This window comes from Dipodomys merriami, unplaced genomic scaffold (genome assembly GCF_024711535.1).
Source record: "Dipodomys merriami isolate MVZ:Mamm:240054 unplaced genomic scaffold, mDipMer1.0.p SCAF_15, whole genome shotgun sequence".
In the NCBI taxonomy this organism is placed as follows: domain Eukaryota; kingdom Metazoa; phylum Chordata; class Mammalia; order Rodentia; family Heteromyidae; genus Dipodomys; species Dipodomys merriami.
The window spans coordinates 18,279,045-18,287,006 of record NW_027202826.1 but is presented as its reverse complement, the minus strand read 5'-3'; the positions used below and the strand labels follow the sequence as shown (position 1 = coordinate 18,287,006).

At 39.2% G+C, this 7,962-nt stretch overlaps 1 protein-coding gene across 1 annotated transcript in view; it reads left to right on the top strand.

Annotated features, from left to right (window-relative positions):
- The window catches only part of LOC138826928 (alcohol dehydrogenase 1-like), a 37,308-nt gene extending 29,346 nt beyond the window's left edge, over positions 1-7,962 (top strand). Inside the window, exon 10 of the transcript XR_011371906.1 lies at positions 7,903-7,962. The gene's annotated coding sequence lies outside the window, so the exon portion shown is untranslated. The remainder of the gene's footprint in view (positions 1-7,902) is intronic.

Genomic DNA, 7,962 nt, shown 5'->3' with positions numbered 1-7,962 from the left:
TAGAGACAGTGCATAACAGATAGTGGCGTAATATATACAAAGAATTCAAAGGACAACAGTGCCAGTTAGAATACTATCTTCAGTTTAACCATCTCCCACAGATTAAAGTCAAAGTAAAGACATTCCAAGATTTTTTAAATGTTAGTGAAACTTATTAGAAATCCAGCCTACATGAAGGAAAGTTATTGAATTCTTCTTAAACAGAAGAGGGAACACCTTAAAACTCCTTCTATGAGGCTAGTACCACCCTTGGATCAAAAACAGACACTACAAGAAAAGAAAAACAGGACTTTTATCCCTGAAGAAAAAAGATACAAAGAACTTCAATGAGAGATCAGCAAACTAGATAATTAAAAAGCATCAAAAGGGTTGGAAGGTGGCTCAGTGCTTGTCTTGCATTCATGAGGTCCTGAGTACAATTCCTCAGCACCACATAAGCAGAAAAAGCCAGAAGTGGCACTGTGGCTCAAGTGGTAGAGTGCTACCCTTGAGCTGAAGAGCTGAGGGACAGTGCCCAGGCCCAGAGTTCAAGCCCCATGACTGACAAAAATAAAATAAAATAAAATAAAATAAGTGGTTACCAAAAATTCATGCATTGGAAGACCTGACCACCAGTTGGGGATGCTATTAGAAAGTGGTGGAAACTTCAGGAAGATGCCCTGATGGCTTCTCAGAAATAATTAAGACCTCACTCTTCACAGGCTCAAAAGTATAAAATTAAATCATTTTGAAAGATTTTGCTCTGAGAAGAGATTCGTCAAGTCCCCCAGGACTCCCTAGATAAGTATTCCCCAGAACTTGTTTCTGCAGAATTTATTTCCCTATGTGCGTTCATGAAGAGACCCAGCTACTGTTTCTGCAGGTGGCATACCTTGGCAATGTGTTACTGGTTTTGCATGCATTCAGAATGCAAGAGTTACAGACTTCCACTGGGGTTTCAAAGGAAAGCGTGCGAGATCAGGCCATGTAAGGCAGAGTTTTGAATCCTTACTATATGAAGTTGTAAGTATACAGCCCAAGCTGCATGAATGCCCCAAGTAGTTGGACAGACTAGGAACATCAAATAACTGCTAAAGAAAGTTACAGACAGGGAGCAGATTCATAGCAAGAGATAGGCATGGGATTCTGTCAGCAAGGCTAGGGGTAGGAATGTTCAAGTTCATTAGAGCTCACATCATGTTCTCCAGTAGGCAGAACAGTATGACTTTGAAAGAATTCTCACTAAATTACTTCATAATAAGAAGCAGCCAGATAACTGTCATTTTCAAGCCAGAAGATTTAAGTGAGATAAGACAGGAAGCATTACCCAAAACAACAATGAACTTTCTACTTTCAGTGAAATCTTGCAGTTTGGATCTAAAATAAATTACCAAGAAAAATACAAATCCTGATAAAATGGACTCATTTCAAAAAATGAAGAAAAACATTGGCTTTTTTTTAGCTGAACATGATTTATAGAAGAAAACTGAACTTTTGTGAGGAAATTATTTCAGAATGCCAAGGTTGCTTTGTTTAGGGCCTTGAAGAAATAGCATATTGTTGGATTGCTTGGTTCTGTCTTCTAGTCAACTATATGGAATCTAAAGAGCATGCACTTCCAACTTGGGCCCTTTTCCCAGAATGCAACATGTTTGCATTTTTCACTGTACAAGAACTCTCTGATCAGAAAAAAAAGATACAGCAAACCCTTTCTCATTGTCTTGCTCTGAGAAGTAGCTTTTGACAATAACAAATGGGACAATGTCTATCACTCTGTTAATATGCCATAGTTTACAAAGATCTAGCTGTCCCCTTTAATGTCCAATAGAATTCATACCAGGTGCCAATAGTTCATGCCTGTAATTCTAGCTACTTAGGAAGCTAAGATCTGAGGCTCACAGTTCAAAGCCAGTATGGGAATGTAAATCCATGAAATTTTTATTTCTAAGTGGAGCTGTGGCTCAAGTGGTAGAGCACTAGGCCTTGAGCAGACAGTGCCCAAGCCCTATGTTCAAACCCCAAGACTTGCACAGAAAGAGAGAAAGAAAGAAACAAACAAGATAACAATGGTCCACAAGAAATGTACTCATTATCTTACTCTTGTAACTGTAACCCCTCTGTACAGCATCTTTTCAATAAAATAAAATTTTAAGAAAAGAAACAAGAAAGAAAGAAAGAAGAAAAGAGAGAGGAAGAAAAGAGGGAAGGGAGGGACGAGAAATCTTTACAAAGTTTAACTACCTATGTCAGTAACAGTTCTTACAAAAGATGTTATTACCATTCCTGTTATTATTTTCACTGTATTTTTATTTGTTGAGTACTAAAGTGATAGGTACTATCCTAAGCAGCACATAATACCTTAGCTTTGTTTCAAAACATCCTTGGAAGCTGGGAGCAATTGTTCAAGCCTGTAATTCTAGCTACTCTGGAGGTGAAGAACAAGGCCAGCAAAGGCAAAAAGAAAGTTAGGAAGACCCCATCCCAATCAATAACTAGGCTGGTGACACAAGCCTGTCATGTAGCAAGAGGGTAGTGGTAGGAGGCCAGCAGGAACAAAATCTTCAGCCCACTACCACAAGAATAACTAACGCAATAAAGGAATAGGAGCATGGCTCAGGAGTTAAGAGTACATTCTTAGCTAGTGCAAAGCTCAGAGTTTAAAGACCAGGTAGCAAATAAATAAACATCTCATAAGATAAATGTTATTTCACATGAGGTTGGGGTCCTGAAGGAGTCCTCAGTTTAAAAAAAAAAAAAGACAGGTCCCTTCTTAACACCTAATGAACATGCAGATGTCCAGGCATCTGGTGTATGTGCTACTAATGTTGATAATGCTCCATGAATTTGCAAGTGATAGCCATCAGCTCTTGTCTATTCACCTAGAATCTATTCTATGGTTGTTGGCACAAGCTGCTGAGAATGATTTTATTAAATTCTGTTTTATTGTAAAGATGCTGTACAGAGGGGTTACAGTTACATGAATAACGTAATGAGTACATTTCTTGTCGAACATTGTTACCCCCTCCTTTGTTTTTCTCCTACTATCTCGCTCCTCCCCTGCCTCCTTCACTCCTCCCCCCCCCACCGAAGTTGTAAAGTTAATTTCCAACATAGTGTCTTGTGAATATTATTGTTGCAATGGGTCATCCTGTGTCCTTATTACAACATTTTGTTATTCTCCTTCCCCTCCCCAAATTAGGTAAGTGTAAGTACAAGATGCAGAGCACCGAAGTCAAATACGGTGACAACAGGGAATATACTATAGGAGGAAGAACATACAAAAGAAACAAAAACATCACATAATACATTAAAAGCAAACAAACAAAAAAACCCTCTGTGTCCATATCTTAGGGCTCATTTCTCTTAGCATCATTTTATATGGTCTTATGTACATAGCTTTTAAACTTTTCTGCTCATCTGATAAGATTATCCTAGACATATACTAATTGTTGCAAATAAGGGAAACCATGGGACCTATATTTCTTTGGGTCTGGCTTACTTCATTTAATATGGAATGTTTTAAGACTCTCAATTTCCTATTAGCTGTAAATTACACTAGGGTTCCCTCTATTGGTAAGATCTGACATTGACCTACACTATAACATCAAAATCGTTTTTTGAACCACTACTTCTCTTTAAAAGCATTCATAAACCCAGATAAACTATCACATAATGACGGGCATAATCCTGAAGAGATTCATTGGTTTGTCTTTGTCTTTTTGATGAGCCTTGGCAGTCATTTAATCATTATTAACGCAAAACACATTTTTTACTATGTGCAATAATGGGGACTGGTCTAGCTTGACATCTAAAGAGAACTACACAAATACTCAAAATTCAATATCAGAAGCTACATGCCAGAATGAATATCCAACCAGTAAACAGGAGGCAAAAGATATTTCTGTAGAGGACAGATGAGAGAAAACTTCAGAGAGGAGATAAGCCTCTGTGAGGACATCAGCTTTTGCCAATTAAGAAAACACTGAGAACCTTGGTAACAGCATGAGAGAAGTTCAAGGTGATTAAAGCGTTTGGTCTGGGGATGGGGATGGGGCTCAGTGGTACAGCCTTCACCTCGGGTGACCAAAGCCATAGTCACAATCCCTAGCAACACTAAAGCTAAAAGAGTGCAATCTGTCATCATGCACACGACGAGAGAGGTTTGGCTGAATCTAAGAGAAGAGAAGCACAAGAATTCTATAGCTTAGGAATGGCCACATAAAGTTCTCAATAATTTAATTCCATAGACTAATGACAATACCAAAAGTGTTTCAAGGAAAATTTGGCATGTTCAAACCTGTACATCAGAAAATATGATTGGTAGCACTATGGAGAATAGTGTAGAAAGCAGAGTGGGAATAAGAAATATAATTCAGAAGCTGTGTATATCAGTAGATTAGAAAAAAAAATCTTCATCTGGGCATGGTGACTCATGCCTATAATCCCAGCATGTAGGAGGCTGAGGCAGAAGTATACTAAGCCTGAGGCCAGTCTTTACTACAATAGTGAATCCCAGGCCTCCCTGGACTACATACTGACATCCTGTCCCAAAGGAAAAAAGGAAGGGAAGAGGAAGAAACGGAAGGAGGGAGGAGGGAAGAAAGGAAAAAAGAATGAAGGCAGGAGGAAGGAAGGAGTGAAAGAAGAGAGGGAGGGAGGGAGGAAAAAGAAAAAAAATCTAGGAACTATAACTAGGCCATTTGGAGATGGTCACATGAAGCAAATCAATTTTACTTCCCATTCACTAACATCACAATGTTGGATTAATACCTCCAGCCCCTGAGCCAGGTGGGCACCGGTGGCTCATATGTGTAACCCTAGCTACTCAGGAAGCTGAGATATGAAGATTGAAATTTAAAGCCAGCCCAGGAAGGAAAGTCTGAGGACTCATCTCCAATTAATCAGCAAAAATTCAGAAGTGAAGCTATGGCTAAGAGTAGCAACCTTGAGTGAAAAAGCTGAAGAGTAGCACCCAGGCCCTGCGTTCAAGCCTCAGTACCTACACACAAAAGAACAACAACAAAGAAAAAGACCTTCAAGTCCTGACAACTAACATACAGTTGGCCCCTTACCTAGCTGCTCACCTCTCTCTCCCTTGAAGTGTACTATTCTCATGAAGACAGCTGACTTTTAGCTAATTGCCTCTCATGCTTTGAGGTGTACTTATGCTTTACTAGGAAATCACTCTTGAATATATATAAAAGAGAGCCCAGAGTGGTGGTTCATACCTGTAACCCCAGCTACTTGGAAGGCAGAAACAGAAGGAGTACAGTTCAAAGCCAGCCTGGGCAAAAACGCGAGACTCTACCTCACAAAACCAAAACACAGCAAAAGGCAAAGAGAATTGTGCTCAAGTTCAGGACTTGCACATAGAAAGCACAAGGCCCTGAGCTCCAATCACAGTGGAGTTGGCAAGGGCTAGGAGGGGAAGGGAGCTGGGAGTTAGTGTTTATGGGCATACAATGTCATTTGAAAAAGAAAGGATGGCAAGGATAGTTCCACAAACCTGAGTGCACCTGAAATAGCCAAGCTGTCAAGATGGTTAGAAATGGGTTGGATGGTAAACTTTATGCTATATACTTTATCACAATACAAATGCACTCATTAATGGCATCGTTCACTTCCTTGTCCCACCTGCCCTCACGAGGCTACTAGAAAGTGTTCCATTCACCCTTCGGACATTGCTATTAGAAGTCATAATACCAAAAGTCTAATTTGGGGCTTCTAGGGGAGCCCAAACTAAGATAGTATTACCAGAAACAGGACTAGCACAAAGAGCCTAAGGACAAGAGTCAGGACTCAGATCACTTTCCCGCAAGATAGCAAAGGGGTATGAATGTGGGCTGGGGTAAGATAGACTCCATTTCTGAGCAGGTCAGACTTGAAAGTAAACGTTAAAAGGATTATGAAGGAAATACAAACATGGTTTGTAACCCAAAGGGCTCTGCCCCAGCCTGCAAGACTTGAAGAAGTCATGTTTACCATGAAACCTGAAAATAAGGTCAAATTGTATTTACCTGGTATCCAGCGGTACAAATAACCATTTACTAGTATGAATAGTTATCTTAACAGACATTCCTCCTAAAATGAAAGAAACCATCTTTTCTCCTGTATTCTAAGTTCTAGAGTACAAATGTCATAAAGCAATTATTAACAAAATTATAAACATAAATTGAACAATTATTAACTTACAATTATAAATGTAAACTGAACAATATCGCAGAGTTCAAAATTCTATTCTCAGATAATAATAGGACAACTACACAGTCCAAATTTTATCAAACAACCGAAAACTTTCTAAAGTGGTGATAGCTTGACAACAAATATGAACTTTGTAATCAAACAAACTGCAAATCTAACCCTAATCTAAACAATGGGGGTGATACCAGACTGTGACTATGTTTCTCATTTGACAGTAAAGAGAATAATATCTCATAAAGTTGTTGTAAGAATTAAATTGATTAAATGAAGGTTAAATTAAATTAAATGAAGATTAAATTAAATTGATTAAATGATAGTCACTGGGCATTAGTGAGTGACAGTTAATTCCTACTAAATAAAGCCAGATGGCAATAATGCTATTTTCTTTTTTTTTTCTTTTTTGCTGGCCATGGGGCCTGAACTCTGGGCCTGGGCGCTGTCCCTCAGCTTTTCAGCTCAAGGCTAGTGCTCCACTCCAGCTACAGTGCCACTTCCGGCTTTTTCTGCTTAGATGGTGCTAAGGAATTGAACCCAGGGCCTCATGCATGCAAGGCAAGCACTCTACCACTGAGCCACCTTCCCAGCCACCTTCTTTTTCTTTTTGAGACAGGTATTTCTACATAGCTTAGGCTTGCTTGGAACTTGTGACTCTCAAGCCAACCTCCTGCCCTAGCCTCTGGAGTGCCGGCATTATAGGTGTGCACCATCATGCTCAACTCGGCAATGATTTTCTCTGAGATAATCACTTAAAGAGCAAAAAAATATATATAACAAGAACAAACTATTATAAAAAATGAATCTGTTAAAGGAAAAAGTTTGTCCTTTGCCTTCTCCATGACAACAGGAGCAAAGGTCCTTTGAACCGGCATTCAAGTGAGACCTTGCCAGACTGGGCACTTCTAAGTCTGTTTTCTGGAAAACAAAGAAGTGCCACTGAAGAGTCAGTAGCTCTATTACTAGAGCTCTGGCTAGCCCAAGCACTAAATTAAACGACTTACAGATGGAAGAAAGACATGAAAGCCTCATCCAAGGTGACAATTAAATGATCCTCTCCTTCTCAATATAATTTTAGAACATGTATTTCCTGAGAATTAATGCTTATTCTTGGGTTATAGGTTTGTGTATGTTCTATATGTATGACAAACTCAAAAGATCACTCTTCCAATGGGTACAAACCCATGTAGAAGACCCATGCTCACTATACTTGAACTGGGACCCTCAAATTACCCCACAAATTTTTCTGGGAAATAGAGGGATGTAATTTAATATTAGATTCTGCTGCCCTGGTCCTGAAATTCTAGTCCTGTTTTGGCTGAAGATTTGGGGAAATTACAGAACTGCAAACCATGTGTCACAGTCTAAGAAGAGAACATCAGATCCAATGAGTGAGACTTCTGAAGTCTCAGTTTCTCAAGGGTGCTTGTATCTTGCTACAGAAAACATCTGACAAGGCCACAGGGGAATCAGACAGAAACATGGGATTTCAAAAGGCTGAGTTCTGAATAATCATAGTTTGAAGCCAGTCTGGGCAGAAAAAACCAATTAGCCAGCAAAAAGACAGACTCAAGGCTTGCCTCAAGTGGTAGAGTACCAGCCATGAGCAAGAGAGCCTACCAAAGCCTGAAGCCCTGGTGTCAGATAGATAGATAGATAGATAGATAGATAGATAGATAGATAGATAGATAGATAGATAGATAGATAGATAGATAGATGGATAGATAGATAGATAGATAGATAGATAGATAGATAGATAGATAGATAGATAGATAGATAGATAGATAG